General features: G+C 33.0%; 1 protein-coding gene across 2 annotated transcripts in view; it reads right to left on the bottom strand.

The window, feature by feature from the left end:
• LOC108906102 (rap1 GTPase-activating protein 1) overlaps positions 1 to 21,766 on the bottom strand; it is a 502,314-nt gene that overhangs the window by 148,196 nt on the left and 332,352 nt on the right. The window lies entirely within an intron of this gene.

Here is a 21,766-nt window from a genome sequence, read left to right as displayed (position 1 = left end):
TTTTTTCGCCAAGTTACATAACCTTGAAAATAGCAAAAATACGTGTTTTTTGCACTTTTAGGTTAGAATATCTCGGAAACCTAGGGTGATGGATCAATTCTGAGGCCAGATTCGGATTCAGCGCGCCAAATGCCTTCGGAAACGTATTGTCTGATCTCTGGAATTTTTTCCTTGTTGGCCTGTGTTATTAAACAACACACCTTGAAGCGTTGGCCGCTAGAGCTAGAGCAGCACTTGCCGGGGTCCCGTTTCGTGACTCACGCTGGGCGATATTTTTTGTACAAAATCCCGTCCTTAAACGGAACCGTAAACAGGCAGAATACTAGGTTTTGGAGCCCAGAAAATCCGCGTTGGAATATGAACTTTGTTCCACCATTTTGGGTCAAAGTGTATATTATTCATATAAACAAACTCTTTGTGTTAATTTTCTTCGTAGAAAGCAACGGTTAAATATTGTAGGCTAATTTCGAGGCCTGCCCTAGATAGGGTAAACGCATTGTACGTTCTCATCTGGACCGCAAAAGCGACCAAAACAAATCGACAGCAGTAATTATTTACATTGCCCCTCAAAGAAGCGATTACGGACAATGCATTCGTTCCGTTTCCGGTCCACAAAAAAAAAAGCGGACGAAACGGGGCACGGTCTCGTCATTAGAGCGTCCAACCTAATTGCACGGCGTGGAGCGTTTCAAGAGGACGAAATTTCTCCTTTTGTAAGAGGAAACGCTCGAACAAATCTTCAGTTTATCGCCGAGTCTACGGCGGGCCGTATTTGAATATAAAAGACGCACTTCCGGCTGGAGGCCTAATCTACACGTTATCTTTACAGAAGGGTGAGGACTGTAAGGCGAATTAATTGTACACGAACCGTAAATTGGACACGTAAAGAGTCAAAAGTGAGTCATTTCGCATTTGAATATGGTTACCTTGAATAAGAAGTCGTTATAATTTTCGTCGTAGTTTATTTTGCACCTTTGAGTTGCATGTACTTAGTATTTAACTTACGAGTGCGTCAAAAGCTTAAGTCTTTAATTCTACACAAATGCATGTACCACATTCACATAACATTCTTACACTTATCTTTTTACCCTGTTTAGAAAAAAATTGTAAATTTTTTTTGTCATATTAAAAAAGTACGTTAAACATGTTAGTCCAGTCATTATAGACATGAAACAACCTGTTTCAGGGAAAAAATACTATTAGAAGTTTCTCTGCGGAATATTGTTCGGAAACGTATTATAAACAAAATATCAAAAAATCAACTCGAGGCTAGTTGGGAAACTTTGTTTAAACAATGGTCAAAGTTATGGAAAAATGTTTTTTTGACTCGCGTAAAAAAAGAATTACTCATAGCGAAAAAGAGTTTATACAGAAAAGGTAGATATTAAATAAGCCTATAAAATGAGACAAATCCGATTAAATTCCGATAATTTTTATTATGCGCAAGAGCTCAAAAATGATCGAAAATGGCCGTTTTTTTTCAATTGCTAACAATTAATGCAATTTTCATCGCAGACACTTGTAATTCAGGATTTTTTAGACTTTTTACACCCATAATAAGTGACAAAAATTTCAACCCGAAAGCTTCATTGATTTGACGTTGGCGGAATTTGTTATCTAAGAAGATGCTATTTTCAATTCATTTTTCCCAAGCTCCAAGGCGTTGTATAGTTTCGATCATTAGTTGTTTTTGTACTTAAATAGTTGTATTAACATATGCATTTATTGTTAAGATAGATAATTATTATAAAATGAAATAGTAACCTCTATAGTTTAGTTAGTACTATTTTTTCCGAATGTAAAAAAAATCGTTGTTTTAAGTTGATTAGAAGCTGAGATAATTTTTTTTTTATTTAATCGCAGTGACCTTAATTATTAATATTAAGAGCCGAAATTTGGCGAGAGTATACATTAAGAGCTATATTTTCATGTCCTACATTAACATTAAGGTGAATTCAACTATTTAATTGCGAAAAAGAAGATAGCGGCGATGCGTTCTATTACTTGGTCTAGCGAACGAGTGGGGAGAGCGAGGCGGAGCATGCGCGCTTAACAATTTAATAAATATTAACATTTTTTCAGTCATTTTTAAACAAATTAAATTTGAAAAATTAAATTGTCAGTAAATGCATATGTCAATACAACTATTTAGGTACAAAAACAACTAATGATCGAAACCCTACAACGCCTGTGAGCTTGGGAAAAATGAATTGAAAATAGCATCTTCTTAGATAACAAATTCCGCCAACGCCAAGCTAATGAAGTTTTTGGGCTGAAATTTTTACCACTTATTAAGGGTGCAAAAAGCTTCAAAAATCCTGAATTACAAGTGTCTGCGATGAAAATTGCATTAATTATTAGCAATTGAAAAAAGCGGACAATTTCGACCATTTTTGAGCTCTTGCGCATAAACAAATTATCGGAATTTAATCGGACTTGTCTTATTTTACAGATTTATCTAATACCTACCTTTTTTGTATAAACCTTTTTTCTATATGAATAACAGTTTTTTTACGCAAATCAAAAAAACACTGTTTCATAACTTTGACCATTGTTTTAACAAAGTTTCACAACTAGTCTCGAGTTGATTTTTTGATATTTTGTTTATAACACGTTTCTGAACAATATTCCGTAAAAAAACTTCTAACAGTATTTTTTTCCTGAAAAAAAAGCTATAATGACTGGCCTATGTATTTAAATGTCTTTTCTGATTACAACAATGTACAATACTATACAGCGTGATTCAGTCAAAATGTCACTAATTTTAAAAATACATATTTACGCTGAAAAAAATATTCTCAAATCATTATTTAAACCTATTTTCGAACAACTCCTGATCGCTGACCCACAAAGGTTTATCGAGACCCACCAGTCGGTCATTAACTTAGCTTTTAATGCTTTTTTAATCCGTAGTGAACGACCACGAATAAACAGTTTTCACTATGTTTTATAACTGATTATGAGTTTTTAGTTCAATTAATTATTCGGTTTGTTAGTACTTATTATTATTATTGTTGTGTGCCTTATTGCTTTTCAAAGAGTAGTATGGTACCTACCTATTTAAAATGGCAGTACGGCTAAAAAAAAACACTCACTCATCCGTCCATAGCACAATAAATGGCATCCGCTGCAATTTGATTATCAAATCAATTGGAAAATTCGAGACGACTGGGGAAATCAGCTTCAACGTCCGAAAACGCTCTGTGGTCTGCCAGCGCGTTCCCTGATGCAAGTAGGGCGTCGAATTAATGGGAGTTAAGGGGTAATTTGATTTATTTTTTAAAACTACGAGTAGAAAATTTTATTTTCGATTTTCTGTCTTTATTAGGCCTTCCGAATACATGGTTAAATTAATGACATGATAATTGAATCGCCCTGTATATTTATTGCTAAGTGTTATACCATCTTTCATTAATATATTTAACATCTTGTATTTTGAAAGTTAAGAGCTTTAGGACGCGTATTTAAAGGAACTTCTTTATTACTTCATGATGCCATTAAAGTTTGGTCTAATAATTTAGTTACATACTGTACAAACACTGAAAAAACAACAGCACAGCATGAGAATAACGTTGACAATAGGAAAGTTAGTATGAAGTTTTTGATAAAGAAAGGATAACACGAACAAATTTGATATAGAAAGGGGAAAAATTAAAGAAAAAGTCGAAGAACTATAGAAAATTTAAAGTAGGGAATTCTGAACAAGAAACAGTTATAAATAAATACTCGTCCTTGAAAGATACCGTTACTGGTTATAAATATAACTCCGCTTTACTTACTTAATAGTAAGTTTAGAAAAAAATTAAATTTAATAGAAAGTTGTAGAGAAAATGTTTTTTATGATGATATTCATGTTGTATAGGTGTTTTTAAAGATTTATAATAAACTATAATTATAAATTATAATTAAACTTACGACTTTTTAAAACATCCGATATATGTAATGTCGTATTTGATGACGTTGTTGGATATTACGATGATTTAAGATGCTAAGGAATATTATTATTAGGATACACTGCAATTATTAGAAAGAGACTTTTAAAGTATATTTTAATCTTTCTCATCCATAATTAAAATCCATCAAACCATATATCACTGCAATCCTGAAAATACAATGTTTATCACTTTTTTAACTTCTTTATGCTTAATTCTAAAAAATAATTGGCGTAAATTTAAAATTCGATAAAATATCAAGCAATGTGACATAGGCGTGTCGGATAAGACGAGGTACTAAGCTGTCTAGCAGTAGGTAATTGGTATCTGGAATTGGACTGTGTCTGAGTGTATTTTACGTACCGTTATTTCCTTTTCTTGAGGTGTTTTCCAGCGAGTGCGCGAAAATTGGATTCGAAGGCGTTGTGCGTGCATCGAAAATACATTTTGAGCATTAGTTGTAGTTTGTTTTGTACCTGTGCGTTTAAAAATTACTGAATTTTGTTTTTTGGGAAGTACCTAAATTATTTTTAAGACGTATGATTATTTGGACGACGTGAATATTTGGGTACTTTAATTACATATTTTTCAAATACGCAATTTGATTAAGAGATTCATAATTATTAAAATTCAAGCTAAAATTTAAGCACAACACTATGTTCATACTACAAAATCGATAAATTTTATTTTATTTATTTAAAAACTGGGAAACAATCGCCTTACAATCAATTTACTAAATGTGTCACAATAATAACCGTTTACATTTATTCCGTAGGACAAGTCTGCCGCGTGCACACGTGCTGTGTAGCATTGGGATAAGCGCTGTTGTCACATTGTGATGAAACTCCCCAGTATTAATACTCGCTGTATTTTGAAAACTATTAATCTTACGCTCCTGTAATATACAACTTTCTTGTTCATTTATGATTACTCTATCCCATGCTGAAGTAGTGGCAGTCAAACTTCTTACAACCTGTAGATTTCTATTCAACAAAATCACGAGTTTGGTTTATCACGTCTTTTCAGAAAGAAAATTAATAATTACATAAAAAATTTACCATCCGTTTTTGTATATAGGCTTTCTAAACTTAAACATTAAAGGGATCAAAATCGTATAAGTTAAACGCGTGGGGATAAAATAAGCAGAATAAATTAAACAATGTAGTCCTACTAAACTTGATTAAAATTCATTTATTTAAATAAATGTCGTAATGTTAACAAAAGAAATATTCTAAAAATTGCTCATGTAATCCCAATGAGGCATCATGTTCTGCACAGTGGAAGTTATTATTGAAACTAAAAGATATTTGGAAATTCTTTCCGAATGTTTTTTCTTTACATTGTCTCAAAACAAATAACTGACGTTATCCTTGTTTCTAAGTTAAATCGTCTACCCAAGAAGACAATTATGTCGAGACAAAGTCTTCTAAGTACCTTAAACCTCAAAGTTTCTTGTCTTTACATCCCACTGTCCCTGTGAGATTTGCCTTTTCAGCTTTAATTTGATTATTCCGAGGAATTATCCTTTCTAAAGTTCTCAAATGCTTAAGAGTATTTTCGCGAACACTTTTATTTTAATAAAAACCTTGAATATATTCAAAATCCATTTAAAACACCAGTGAATGAGTAACATGAATCCATAATGAAATATCGTTAGATTTCAACTAGTACAAAGTTAATTTTCTCCAAGAAATAAAACGTTCTATTCCAAACCGGGATCGATTCCTTCCTTAGCAGCTGCTATCTGAAATTCAGGTTCCGTCTCTTTGCTGTAATCTCCCGTCTTAAGGGAATTTACAGAGGGAAAAAGTAAAAAAAAAGTATAAGTAGGTGTTGTACCGAAATAGTTCATCTGCTGCATTTCAAACTGAATGTAGACAGCTGGTTTCTGATGACTTGAATTTGATTAAAGTAAACAGAAATTACTCGAAGGAGATGCAATCAGGATTTACCAGGAACTAGATTTTAAGCCGTATTTTCCCTAAATAGGATTTCAAAGTGTTAAGAAAGGAACAGAATTTCACATAAACTGCATCTGCAGTTAGCAGTTTCTCACTGTTCAAGAAATTACAACTGACAAATTACGTCTTAATTATCGTCAAATAAAATGTTTTGTACCTCTCTTTTGCTAAAAACGAACGAAAACATAAAACTTTTTTTGAATACCTACAATTAAAAAAAGAAAGGACCTCCATTGTAGATTGTCATCTATAAAGTTACTTAATAACCTAGCAAGTTCAAAAATGATAACTAAATTAATTTAAAAAAATTGAAAATATTGTAATTATAAATTTAAAAATTCTGTAAGACATGGAAGGAATACAATTTACCCATCAAAACAAAGCTTTCGGGTTCATTTATTTGTGTTTGTTTTCGCTATGAGTTTGACCGTTGAACTTTCCAATACCATTAATTATGTACCGTTGAAAATATCTTTGCTATCTTTAAATAGTAGTATGACTCATAAGGTATAAGATCATCGCGTTACAACAGCTCACCTGACGATTTAGACGATTTTATCTAAGTATGGAACAGTCATACACGTTATGACTGTATTTAACGCTAGGTGTGTACCTTTCTACAGGATGTTTCACCGATACAAGGACACGGAAAAATAATATACATATAGCGATGTAACAGCAACTGCTCTATTTATTATTATAATTTTAAGTTAATAAAAAATTCACCGTAGGCTAAAATTAAATAATTTATTTCGATTATTGATGTTTTTGAACTAATCTGATTACAACGAAATCAGGTTTTTGTAACATAATCCCATAGTAAGTAGTCGTAGTATTTGATAACATAATTAGAAAAATACAGTGAATATAGAAAACAGATAGGTACATAAATAATTGTAGTCATTTTGAGTATTTTGATTATAACATTTCTTAGCAAACAAGTACATATATAAACATAATAATCAAACTCGCATGTTAGCAGTGTTTGAACAAACTAAAAAGATTTTCAACTCTCCTTTTAGATGCCGAATGCACATTTCATATTAATCATTTTATCACGTACAATATTATTTATAGCTCTTTATCAAATTACAAAATGTAGCTACATTTCAATATTATATTTGTTGACTTGGTCAGTACATAATAATGCAAGGATATATGCTGATGAATTGACATGTATTTTTTTACAATATAAATAAATATCGCAGTGTGGATATATGTATTTTGACTGTTTCAACAATACAGGGTGTGGCGTGTATAATCTATAAAAATTAAACTACAGCTTCCTAACGATATTTGTAATAGAAAAGTCTTATACGAAAAAGTTCTATTTTTGCGTTTTTTTTTCTCGTAAATTAAAGTTCAATTATGGATCAAAATATTTTCTCTGGAACGGTCCTGTCCGTGTGCTGTAAGATGAGTTACGTGCTGTAGACCAGTCGCGTAAACAAATCGTCGTTGAAAGATAGAAAGATACTTCTCAATTTTTGGGGAATTTTTCAATGCAAAAGTACAAACTAAGAAAAATAGATATTTAAAAAAAACTGATATTTTCTTATTATAATAATTAATAGTAATTACTATCTTAAATGCATTGTTGTTACTGCAAGAGTTCGCAAACAAAACCACATCCGTAAGCATCTGTAGTTGCCAACTGCGTGCACTAAACAAACTCCATTAAAATATGGAACAAAATGAAATAAAACTTACCATTTCTAGAGAAAATGTTGAAATTGATCCCCATTAGCGCGGATACAGGCATGGCACCGACGCACCCAATTTTGGCGAATATTTTCCCAAATTCCAGGTATTCCCCTAATTGTGTCAGCAGCTTCAAGTATACGGTTTCGCAATTCTTCCACCGTAGCAATTGGAGTATTGTAAACCAATGACTTCAAGTGACTCCAAAGATAAAAGTCCATTGAAGTTAGATCGAGTGACCGAGGTGGCCACGGCACAGGACCAAAGCGTCCAATCCATCGCTGAGGAAACATTTCATTCAAAAGTGTCGTTACTTCTCGAGTACTGTGTGGAGGAGCCCCATCTTGAAGATAAAACATGCGTGCCCGATCTTGTAACGGCACATTTCAATCTCCAATCCAATAATACAGGCAACCGATTATCCAAAAAGTCAGTATATGTTGGTCCGTTTACTCGTCCTTCAAAGAAATACGGACCCACAAGTATATCGCCTATTACGCCGCGCCAGCCCAAACATTCGAAAACCGATGTTGAAAATGAGTTTCCCTAATCGCGTTAGGATTTTCATCGGCCCATATGTGTGGAAATTCATTTCATCACGGGTAAAATGTCGCCTCATCTGTTACACAAACATAAGCAGGAAAGTCTATTTGATTAGCACGTTGCCGTAAAACCCATCTGCATTCGTTGATCACAATCCGGGGGTACAATCTGTTGAACCGGTTGCAGACCATAGGGGTGCAACCAACAGCTGGCGCCTTAATATGGGATGTACGGTACGAGATGAGGTTCCTACTTGCTGTGCGAGTCGTCTTGAACTAACTATGGGGTCTTCGTCAAGATTTTCCAACACTGCATCTTCAACTTAAGGTTCAATTCCTGACCACGTCTTTCTCCTCGAGGAATAAAACTTCCCATGTCTCGCAGTCGCTGAACGCACTGTAGGATTGTATTTGCACATGGGGAGTGACGTTGTAGCCATCGTTCCCGGTACAACCTAGTCGCCGTGAGCGCATTTTCTCCGGCTGCACCATACACTAACACCATATCGACACGTTCGGAAATAGTAAATGCATTGTTTTTTCGGTTCATTGTAAAACTAGTTTGTGCACAAACTAAAAAATTAAGCAAAGTAAGAAATAAAAATCCCGTTTTTAATGTAATGTGCACGCTATTCTTATTTTTTCCTCTTTTATAAAAATTACATTGTCACTATTCCAACCTCCTTTTAGTATTACTAGTATTGGATTATAGCCACTTAAATTATAAGGTTGCATCTCGGGTCGCATAAAAATATTTCCAAAGTTTTTAATAAATAACACAGAGTCGGTCTTCATTTTCGTATGAGAGTTTTCTATTACAAATATCATCAGGAAGCTGTAGTTTAATTTCTATAGATTATACACACCACACCCTGTATGTGGATGTGTTATGAAAATAATATTATACCACTGGCTTTGTTATTATTTTAGTAAAATTATTCTCACAACTAGGTATGCAGATATATTAGACAGTAATTATAGGTTAGGTTGATTGAGAATAATTATTATGAACCTAAGACATTATGGCATTCCTTTATCATACAATTGATAAATGTAATTGGGATGGCGTAAATCGTTATTTGTGTATAAATATACAAACATTTTTCTAAACCAACACGTAATAAATAATAATAGAAACATAATTCTTACTTACATTTAAGTGAAGAATAAAACATTGGAAAGTAATAGAATGTGAATAAATGAAATTATTTTTGAGGTTGCGAAAGAAATTAATAGATTTTAAATTATATGTATATGTAATCTACGTAATCAATAAACTTTATATTTTTGCTAATGACGCAGGTAAAATTTTAAACATTTCTGTACAGTTTCTTGCAAATTTAAATTCAAATAACGAATAAAAAATAGACGAAACGATAGTTATTATATGTCATCTATTTAAAAAATGCAAGTCGGGATATTTTTTTTCCAAACTGAAATATGTTGATAAATTTTAATCTCTTAAAGGATAATTTATCTTTTTGTTATGAAAACAAACTATCAATTATTTTTTATAGTCGAAGTTAAATGTGGCAATTAGTTTTGTTTATCTTCCATAGGCATGAATTATACAATTCTGTTTATCTTGCCTTTGAAAATTTATAACCGAATGTATTGAAATATATCGACAGGCATATTTGTCTTCATTTTGACAAATTTATCTTCACTTAATATTTTAACTTGTTTTTATATTTTTTATTTTTCTAGATAATTTGTTTACGCGGAGTGTTATAGTATTATGAATTTGATAAACATTTAAGAAAACGAAATGGTTCCATCACAAAAATGTGTCGAGCAAAACAAAAATTTTTAATTTTTATTATTTTTGACAAAGAACCGTATTTTACTACGAAAAGTGATAAATTTAGCAAAATTTAGAAATTATTTTCCAATATATATACATCTAGAAATCAAACTGGTATTTCCAGAAGATTGTTATTAAAATTATGAACAAATATGTTTATATTCATAAATAGAAATGTTTTATAGAAGTACCTATAGAAAATCTAAGGTAAACATTTTTTCAGATAAACTGAATAAATTCATGGGAAATTTTTAATTACCTACTTGGCGTTTTCCTGCTAATATTGCTTTTACATGCTGATTAACATATTAAATCTTTTAAAAGACACCTATTGTTAATATTTTTGAAAACTTTTCCGTTCACTCCATTTATGTTACTTGTTCTGAATAACAATTTAGCAAATTCAAAAGCTTACTCAATTTTCAAACAATAACTCGTAAGCCTTCGTTTTTTCCCAGTTACAAAATTTCTTACAGTATTAAACCAATATCAACAGCCGAAATCTTATTAATATACAGTTGGGGCATAACCAAATGAGTTTTTATAAAAATAGATGCACAATTAAAAAAAAAACACAATTTACCGGATTTAATTTAATAATCCTCTAGATGTAATTTATAAAACAGTTACCTGTCGATCACTTTGTTGCAAAAAGACCACTCGTCCGTCAGCCAGCTTGCCTGGATTTTATTTCGTTTCGTCAAGAAAAAAAACTTCGAACACAAGGGTCAGCCCGTCGAGTTTTGTGCGGTACAGTTAAGTAGCCGATGACGACAACTTATACAATCAAGTTTTCTTGGTAAGCTGCTTACCGAACAGGTAATTAGGCATGAGTTTTTACGTAAGGTACTGTACATCACTGATTAATTTTACCTTCGGAAGCCTCAACGTACGGCACGGCATCGGTTGTTCTCAATGGAAGCGTCAACGCAAATCATTGGCGTAACGGTAACGGGTTGAGCAATTTTAATATTTATCATGATGCAACAATAAGATATCAATAAAAAGATGTCTCATTTAAATAAAAAAAAATCATAAAAATGTAGGTTCGCAGATGTTCGGGGAGGTAAAATTTAATATATTTTTTAAGTTACTTTCGATGTACGAAATAATCCACAAGATGATGCTTTCTTCTTACACATCTTCGATCACTACAATTTTGTCTGAGGGACATTGCAACACCCCGTATAACTGTAAAATAATTAAATTGATATTATTTTTCGGAATCTTGGATTACGGGTTCTCTAAGCCACGTTGCACACTAGCTGGACCGGCTGACCGGACCCGACTATCCGGATCCAGCTGTCTCTTTCACACGTAAATTAATTTTCAAACCGGTTTGGCCGATATTAGTCTCAGTTGCATTTTTAATCTCAGTTGCATTTTTATCATGACAAGAGATGAATCGTAGACGCATTGCAATTATGTGGCTTGGCTATTGCCGATGTCGTCGCAATAATAAAAAAACAAAAAATATGAAAAATATCCAAAAAATATGAAAAGGCTACAGTTTTGTCCAACTGGACAAGTCTGGATTCAAGCAGTGATATAACGAATGCTATATCTACTACTAGCGAACAAACATTCGACATAGTTGCGTACAAATATTTAAAGCCGGTACACGGCTACAACCCGGCGGCCGTTCGCCGGATAGCTCCTTCAGTCACGTGTGAAAGCTGCCATAAGACTCTGTACACTGTGCACCTTGCTGCCGGGTAACCGGATCCGGTTAGCCGGTTCCGGCATGTGTGCAACGGGTGTAATAGTTATTTTGTGTTAATTATGTCCGTTTGAGTTAGAAATACTCACCTCATGTACTCACCAATGGCACTATTAGCAATCTTCAATTGTTGAGAAATTAACAATTCACTGTTAAAAAAAACATTTTCACAAAATATGTAATTTATTTTCTGAATGTAATTACATAGGAAGAATATAAATAAAAACCTGAAAGGACTGTGTTTGTAAACAATTGATTTAGATAAAATGGAACCCAAAATAAAAATCACTCCTAGATTTTATACTATTGACCTCACTCACGCTATTGGCAAACATGGAACGTTAATTAGTAGACTAATTGTAAGTAGATACTGATATTTCATGAACCCTTAAGTCAAGAAAAGGTAATATAAAAGGGGTCTTCTCCGAAAGCTATCTCAACAAATATCGTACGGACTGTACTTACACTACATTGTCAATGCCATATTTTATTATGTTGCTAAGTTGACAGTGCCAACAACAGCCAATGGTACAGGCAAATTATTTCACTGCAATGTATTGGATATAACCGAAACGCCAAAGCAAATATTCTATTGACGAATCGTATACTCGAATTGTTTGTCTGTGGGCATCATAATATAGAATGAATTATTTATTTGCTTTTGCAGTTGTTAGAAAAACAGTAATGCGTAAATTTCACGTACTACGTCGCCGGTCAAGGTAATTCAAAACGCAATATTATATCCTTTTTTTTTGTAAATATGGATCCAAAATAATGACAAATTGGAAAACATTTTACATGAATCTTTAAATAATACTGTATAAAAAATAGAAAATTATTATTAATAGCAAAAATTCGTATAAAAGTGTATCTAGTACCAAAGTACAGTAAGGAAAGCGACGTAAATAATTAAAAAATTTGATATTTTACCAGTTGTTTTGAAAATGATGCATTCATACAATTTTGTAAAACCTTAAACACTGGAAAGAGTGAAAAAAAAATTATACAGAAACTCATTGACCCCCCAGAAATCAAAGATAAATGTTCCATAACCTCCATATACCGTCAAAACTACCCAATATGCATTCAGTAGCACCAGTCGACACATCATATTTTTTTGTGGGACTCAAAACTATCACAAATCGTAAAAACCGATATCCGTTTCCATGTTTTGCCTTGGTTGTTTCTTCAATTTCACTATTCCATACTACCACATGGCCAATTGTGGTTAGAGGTTAGATAAAATTTTTTTTAAATATTTTTAAAATTTGTTACAGATATTTAGTATTAATAATTTTATTAAAAGTGTTAATGAAGTGTTGTTTCCTATATTGATGTATTAATGTATTTACTTAACAAAATTTTATGACATTTTTTTAAAAACGTGTTTTTAGACTTGATATTTTTATTTAATCCTCAAATTTGTAAATTATAGATATTACTCATTTTACGAGTTTCCTAGACATATAATGTTTTTGTAGCTTCTCCTGAAGGGCTATAATTAATCCCGAAAGCTTGAGTAATAAAAAAGAGTTATACATTTTATATTTTCGCTTTGACTGTATACCTGACTAATAATTAAGATTTTGTTCTTTAGTCGTCTAATTGTTGCGTAACTTTATATATATGTTAATAATATGTTTAATTATTGAGTAACTGCATATTATATTCTACATAAAAACGAAAAAGCCCTTAACAGTCGTAAAAACGACGAAACGATAACGAAATATAATAATTTTTTTTTGTTATGCTTTTTTCTTTTGTTTCTCTTCTCTTTTGTCTTCGAACAATCTACAGGGCGTTAAAAAAAGAGTGTAAAATATTTAAGGAGGTAATAGTATGAACCAAAATAAGCAGAAAAGTCTCAATAAACATGGGTCCGCAAAGTAACGGTTGCGGAGATATGGAATGTTTTATGTTTTTTAGCCCCTTTTTTTATTTTGCAAAAACGTTGTGTATTTTCTTATAATAGTTGGTTGATGTTTAGTGAAATAAACAGTACGTATTTGACAGTTGTTCTCAGTGCACAAGTTTTCTTTCGCTATGGCTGGTTACTCTAACGCAGAATTAACAGACATGCATTTCATGTATGGTCGTGCTAATGGGAACGCCACCGAAGCGCGACGTCTTTATGTTGACGCTTATCCAAATCGCCAGATTCCTTCACAACGCATGTTTGGAAGAATTCACCAAAGATTGCGTGATACCGGTTCCTTGAGCAAACAGTGCCATTTATCCGGAAGACCAAGGTCGGTATCCACTCCTAGAGCAGAAGAAGAAATTCTAGCACTGGTAGAGCAGAATCCAGGTACGAGTGTGCGGAGAATATCAGCCGAGGTAGGAATTAGTGGTCCTCTTGTTTGGAGAATCCTTCACGAGCAACTGCTTTATCCATACCATGTGCAACGAGTACAGGCCTTAAATCCAATAAATGATCATCAAGCACGTTTGGTTTTTTGCCGCTGGTTTCTACGTCATGATGCTGAAGACCCTCGTTTTCTTGCAAACATTCTTTTTACTGATGAGGCCGGGTTCACAAGAAATGGAGTGTTTAATTTTCACAATACGCATATTTGGGCCGACGAAAATCCTCATGCTCTAATAGAATCTGGACATCAGGCACGTTTTTCATTAAACATTTGGATGGGTATTGTAGGTGACAGGTTTCTAGGTCCTGTTGTTTTACCAAACCGATTAACAGGCGCTGCTTACCTCAACTTTCTGCAGAACACACTGTATGAGTTTTTGGAAGACATTCCTTTGAATCAGAGGCAACAAATGTGGTTCCAGCATGATGGTGCTCCAGCTCATTTTTCCATGGCCGTTAGAGAGCATTTACACCAAACTTTTCCACATAGATGGGTAGGAAGGGCCGGACCTGTTTTATGGCCTCCAAGATCGCCTGATCTGAACCCTCTAGATTTCTTTGTTTGGGGATATTTGAAGACATTAGTGTATGGTACTCCTGTAAATAGCCTGGAAGAGCTGCAGCTACGGATTAATCAAAAGTGTCAAGAAATCCAAACCAAGGAGGGTGTTTTCGAAAGAGTTCGAATATCGTTGAGACGAAGATGTCGTGCCTGCTTGGAAATGGACGGAGGGCACTTTGAACATCTTCTGTAACTTTGTTTTTTGTTTGTTAAAAGCTTCCTTTGTCGGTTTATTCCTAATAAAATAAAATGTTTGAAAAACGGATAGTGGTCCATATCTCCGCAACCGTTACTTTGCGGACCCATGTTTATTAAGACTTTGCTTATTTTGGTTCATACTATTACCTCCTGAAATATTTTACACTCTTTTTTTAACACCCTGTATATAGAGGATTTCTTTCTCTCTTATTGTGTCCTTTTAATAGTACATACTGAAAAAGAATAAAAATCACTCGGGCATTGGAGCTGGGGCTTTCTGACGTTCATCCTAAGCTGTAGGGTTACAAAGGTTGATCAAGTATTTGAATACCCAAAATATGCAATGATTCTAAGGAACATGATGAGTTGACCCGTTTCTAAGACTGTGTCTAAGGAGAAACCCACTGACCGTAGGCCGCTTTTTAGATTTTAGTGGTGGCTTAAAAATTCACAGGGTGGTATGGATCTCCTCCGTAGAACAAATCCCTTTTACCTGTGTACCTGTGTTATCAAGTATAAGAAAATTGTGGCGAGATCTACGTTGTGGACAATAAAAAATGAAAGCTATCTATCAAAATCAAATTCTACCGTTTTATTGTGATTAATAACAAATAATTTTTAACGTCCTATATGTCTAAAACTAAACAAGTTTATAGGAACTTTTTCCTGTTAAGAACTTGCTACTTAAAACATAATTATTAAAATGTATGTTGCGAATTATTTCATTCAATGGGCCCCCTCCTCAACCCACCGGCGAGCCTCTGGGAGATCGTGGGCAATAACGGAAAGGAAGACGCTTCGTCTCCGTCCGGTACGTGTACATTTTAACTGATTAGACCCGATAGGGCATCATCGTCTGAGGGGTTTTTTCGAATGCTCCGGCGCTTTCATACGGTTCGTAACTTACTTCCAAGTGGTTGGCCTATATATTCCAAAATCGGATGCGTTAGTTTTTATGAGAGAGAGAAAGAGAGATAACTTCTGCGGCAAACGGGGCTTAAACAGTTATCGCAAGAAATTGTTGTTTATGAGGACGACTTTGGGGCCCCGGCTTGCTCTGACCCAGTAAATCACGGGGGCATTTAAGAGATGGCTTCGATATGATAATTCGGATATTTTAGATGTGTGGCGTCTGAAATGTTTTGGATTACATACATCCGTCAATTTGCATTTCTGCGGTAAAAGAGTTTATTGCGAAATTTATATTTTTATTATTCAATTTGCATTAAGTATGGGACAATATTTTTAACATTGGATTATTTAAAATATAGTCGATGTTTCGTTTTTGAATAAACTTTCTCAGGGCTGAAAATGTTAAAAACATTGTCTCTAAACTAAATACACAACAAAGAAAAATGATTGCACCTAAAAAGTCTAAAATTTCTGGAAAAATGGGCGGAGAAAATTAAAAAGACAATTGAAAAATTAGGAAAAATTGATCTTCTGTTACAATTTAGGATATAAAGTAGTAATTTAATTCCAATTTTGCAACCCCTAAAAAGTTGTGCCAGCTGAGATATAGCCGAAAAACGGTGAAATATTTGGACTTTTTTCATTTTTTTGCCAAAAAGGCAATAAACGAAACTTCTGACAAAAAAATCATTCTTACCTTTTCTAAAGTAGATAAAATTTGCTACAATTTGAGCTCTACCGAAGGTAAAATTGTAGCAAATTTTATCTACTTGAGAAAAGGTAAGAATTACTTTTTTGTTAAAGTTTCCTTTAGTGTTTTTTTGGTAAAAAACTAAAAATAGTCCAAATATTTCACTGTTTTTTGGATATATCTCAGCTGGTACAAGTTTTTCGAGGTTGCAAATTTGAATTTAAGTTACTCAGATAGATCTTAACAACATATAAAAAAATCAACTTTACCCTAATTATTGCAATTTTGGACCCTTTATTGAGTACCATATGACTGGCCTAAATATTATACAGGGTGGTCCAATAACGGCACGCAGCGATAGTATAGGAAAGCAAACATGTTACGATTATGAGGTACACAAACTATCAACAAATACGGCCAAAAGAAATTGATTGAATATATTTTCAAGTTCGTAACTTCACCGCTAGAGGGCGCAACTGCTATAGTGTTACAGAAAATTGTAGTTTTTTTTAGATACACTGTTAAATCCTTCATAAAGTTTGGTTGAACTTTTTTTTGTTATTACCATAGCAACGCCAGTATAAATGACGCCATCCTGAAAATTTTAAATTGTCATAACTTCTAAATTAGGGTTTCTGGTCGAGACTTCTCGAAGCGAGAATTCCCGGGAAATCTGGCCTTACTCGAGACGAGAAAAACGTGTCGAGAACTCGAGAAACCGAGAAATTTGCGCGTCTTAAGTTCTTGACGAGTTCGTTTCGTTCATGCGTTCAATTCGTTTCTCGACAAATAACTGAGCGGTTAAAGTGGTTTCTCTACCAGCTCATGATTTATTTATTTTAAGTTTTTAAGGCTTTAGTTTACTTTGATGATTCTTTTTTTAATGTGCAGGGTGATTCACTATATTTTGACCCCCCTTTAACTTTTTTGTTTTAAGAGTTATAAAAAAATGTGAAATACAAAAGTTGCACGATTTTTTATGAAGTTTTCGAAAATGATAGTAGAAAAACAAATGAAGTTCAAACAAAATGGCCGCGGATGTTAACTTTGTTAATTTAAATGGAACACCCTGTATATTTTTACATATTTGGATAGAACGTTCCTTGTCGAGCATAGTCATATAGGGTTTGTTGGGTCCATCTCTAATAATAGGCGAGATAATATTAAAAAACGAAATGATGTTTTTTTATTAAGAAAATAAGACATCTTGTAATTGTTAGACCTCTTTCAGGCATTTCTGCCTTTTTTCCAATTACGTAAGGATTTAGATTTAGTTGTAATATATTTTGACATATCGGACATTGATATAGTCCAAAATGCGTATAGGTATTTTAAGTAAATCTCACTAATTAGACCGTGTGAGGCCAATTACTCATGGACAATCTTATATATGGTAGGTCGTGACAGTGACAGGTAGTAATGTCATGATAACATTGTTATTGTTTGACAGTTTGTATTAGTATTTAATTAAAATGGGTTACACAGAAGTAGAAAATTGAAATATTATTAGGAATTAAAATAAACTATGGAGAATATCTTAACTACTCTATCTTAATTCCTATAATATTTAAATTTTCTACTTCTGTGTAACCCATTTTAAATAAATAATAATACAAACTGTCAAACAATAACAATGTTGTCATAATATTACCTGTCACTGTCACGGCCTACCATATAACATTGTCCATGAGTAAATAAGCCCCTCACGGACTAATTAGTGCGATTTAGTTAAAATACTTATACCCATTTTGGACTATATCAATGTTCGATATGTCAAAATATATTGCAAATAAATCTAAATCCTTACGTAATTGGAAAAAAGGCAGAAATGCCCGAAAAACGTCCAACAATTACAAAATATTTTATTTTCTTAATAAAAAACGTTCTTTTCGTTTTTTAATATTATCTCGCTTATTGTTAGAGATGGACCCAACAAACCATATATGACTGTGCTCGACAGGGAACGTTCTATCCAAATGTGTAAAAATATACAGGGTGTTCCATTTAAATTAACAAAGTTAACATCCGCGGCCATTTTGTTTGAACTTCATTTGTTTTTCTACTATCATATTCGAAAATTTCATAAAAAATCGTGCAACTTTTGTATTTCACATTTTTTTATAACTCTTAAAACAAAAAAGTTAAGGGGGGGTCAAAATATAGTGAATCACCCTGTACCTAGTTATAAGTCTGTGTAGAAATTTTATTATAAGCAGATACCTAATGTTGAAGTGATAAATTAATAGGAAGAACGCTTCTGTATCTTTAAATTAAAGCTTGTTTTTTTTAAGATTTCTTCGGTTAAATTCCTTATTTACTATTTATTTAATTAAAAGACTGCATGATTAATGATTATTAATAATTATTATTGGAAGAAAACTACGATTCAAAAACATTGAAATAAACATAAGTATATTGAAAGTGTTTAATAAAAAAACAAGTTAAAGGTTTTTAAGAAGAAACTCAAAGTTTAATTTAGTTTTGTTAGTAGAAGTAGAAACATAAGTAATTAATAAAAATACTGAATAAATAATAAATGTTAATGATGATTGTTAAGTATAATAGCATGTTTATATTTCGCATTGCAATACCAAAATTATGACTATTTTAAGTTTTAGAAATTTCTCGAGAATTCGAGAATTCCTGGGAATTCCTTGTCGAGAATTCTCGAGACCCGAGAAAAAAAATGGCCGAGAAATCAGAAACCCTATTCTAAATGCCTTAACCGATTTCAAGAAATTCATGATCTGTTTATAGCGATCTTGCCTAAACTGTCCGAGTCATAGCGGTATTGCCTTGAGCGGGTGGGCCATAACGATGTTGTCTTAATCTCCTATTTCGTAACTTGATTGACCTTCAAAGAACCTTCAAGCTTGACTTCTAGGTCATGGTCAAGTACATCATCGTATGATCCCACCAAACCATAAAACTTTCAAACATAATTCTTCGTCGCAAGTGCTATCCCGAAAAATATCGCAAAATCTTATTCGGAACAATATTTAACACTAAAATAACCTGTTAGAGTCACATTGATCCTTTGGGTCAAGGTCAATGTCACCATGCCACCTTCAGAACTCTACAACTTTTGTATAAAAAGTATTTCTTAAAAGTGCTTGCCTAAGATGCTGCAATGCGTTATTTATAATGGGACACCCTGTATATAAACGGCACCAACCATCCATTTCTCATTTCTTATTAGTTATAATTTCAAAACTGAAAATATATAAAAAATGTGTTTTGACTTGAAGATTTCCCTCAAAGAAGTGGACAATCGCTAAAACCCAACTTTCTACATTTAATAATAACCGGGAATGACGCCGAAAACGGGAATTAAGGGATGATTGAACGAACACAATCAATAAACACGTATCTGAAAAATATTACGCACAAAGTAAAATATCAACAGGCTGACGTGAGTACGACAAAGTGGAATTTCTCTATCTTCCTCATTGATAAACGCGCTACGTGATTGCAACAATTTGGCCATTGTTGTAATCTAAGGTGAACAAACCTTAGAACTTATCTGGCTTGTTATGGTTCAACTCGTACAGTTAATGATACAAAACTAAATAAAGTTTTCTGTTTATACTTACGCGAGGTCACTATATGGAGTTTTATGAGACGTACCTGCTACAAAAATAAAAACAATTAGTCGGCAGTCAAGTTTCGAAGTACCTGATTCTTAAGCGTAATAGTAAGTTTAGTTACTTTTTTTTAAAGAGGTATTTTTGGGGTTTCTTCACCCGTAGTTACAAATAATGATAATACAATAATAAATAACTGACACTGATCTGGATTTACTGATAATTTTGATATCCTCGTTTCAAAAATCCGTAAAAAACAACAATGCAAGATGGTTCAAATACGTTTGGGTACCTCTGGATTAATGAGATTAAAATAAAATGATGCAGACCAAGTTATCCAAGTACAAAGTCGACGTATTCTAGAATATAACGTACTGTGTGGTACCGTAAAACATATTTTACTTCAAAACTCAGCAACTGGAATTTATGGCCCAGTCGCTCAGCGCGGCTGTGTTTGTGCAGCGTTTCCTCGCGCGCACATTCTTCAACTGGGGTTATACATTTCTACCACCTCCACGTTTAGTTCGATCACACCTGTATATGGGTATGGCTAAATAAATATGGGAACAAGTTTTTCAAATATTTCAATACCGAGTTGCTGCGTAGCGACCGAACCTGGTACTTACTGCCTAACTCTTTGGTCTTCAATTGAGATCGGAAAGACTATACATACTAGATGTTTATATGCAACTTTTGGCTGTTTCTGACAGTGCCATGTATATTGCAAGGTAAGACAACTACAGAATTGCATAATTCTGACAGACATTTTGAATGGCTGTTTAATAAAATTATTGAAATGCCAAATTCCATGTAAAATTATACAGAGTAGTGTTTTTCATCCATAAAAGATTTTCCTCAAAGCAAAATTTTCTTCATCTGGATCGCCTTTATAACATAATAGTATTAAAAAAACGCTGATTCCCAAGTTTCAGTTTTTATATTAACACCGTCTATTTACGCATATCCACATATTGCCGTAAATAGAAAGACATGCTAAATAAGCTTTCTACATACAAACTTTAAAATTTTAATAGAGGAGAAATTCGACGATGAAGGCACATAGAAGGCAGGTCGCTACTCCTGCACTAAAGTGAATGCTAGCGGCAATCTTACAGTAAAAAAAAGGTACGAGCGATGCAGCCAGCAGAACTACTTTCACGTAATAAATTAGGAAGAATACGAGAAAAAGGTATAAATCTAATAGAGGAGTTGATTGAACAGGTATCCGAAATTATAATGAAGCCGTTTCATCAAGTTCTATAATCATTTGGTATAACGGATATAGTAGACACGACATGGAACAAAAAAAAAAATATTTAACACTAGAATAACCTGCCAATAATTGCCATAAAATATTCAAAAAATAAAAGGGTATCTATTTCCTAATACACGCCTTATCCTAGACAACTTTATTCATTTATACAGACGTATAATAATACATATCTATTAAGTCCACATAGCACTTGATAATTTGCAGTTGGAAACAAAAACAAACGGTCAATTAGTTTTATAAATTCTGTATATTGATTTAAATTTTTATTATTATTGCGACTGTTTCCTTGGCAGATAAGATAGATCCTCAATATAAATATTTGCATCTAACATATTGCACTACTTACAAATACTTAATCATCAATCGATCAACAGCTAATCATATTTCGGAAAACTTATCATTTTTATCAATCAAAGAGGTATTTAAAACATTATTTATGAGAACAAATATATAAAAGTTTTAAGTTTATTTGCAATTTTCAAGGACGTGGACTTTAATAATAGTAGGTGCATATTTCT

This window comes from Anoplophora glabripennis, unplaced genomic scaffold, assembly GCF_000390285.2.
Source record: "Anoplophora glabripennis isolate ALB-LARVAE unplaced genomic scaffold, Agla_2.0 scaffold214, whole genome shotgun sequence".
NCBI classification, from domain to species: Eukaryota; Metazoa; Arthropoda; class Insecta; order Coleoptera; family Cerambycidae; genus Anoplophora; species Anoplophora glabripennis.
The sequence above is the reverse complement of the archived record's forward strand: the minus strand, read 5'-3'. Positions and strand labels throughout refer to the sequence as shown.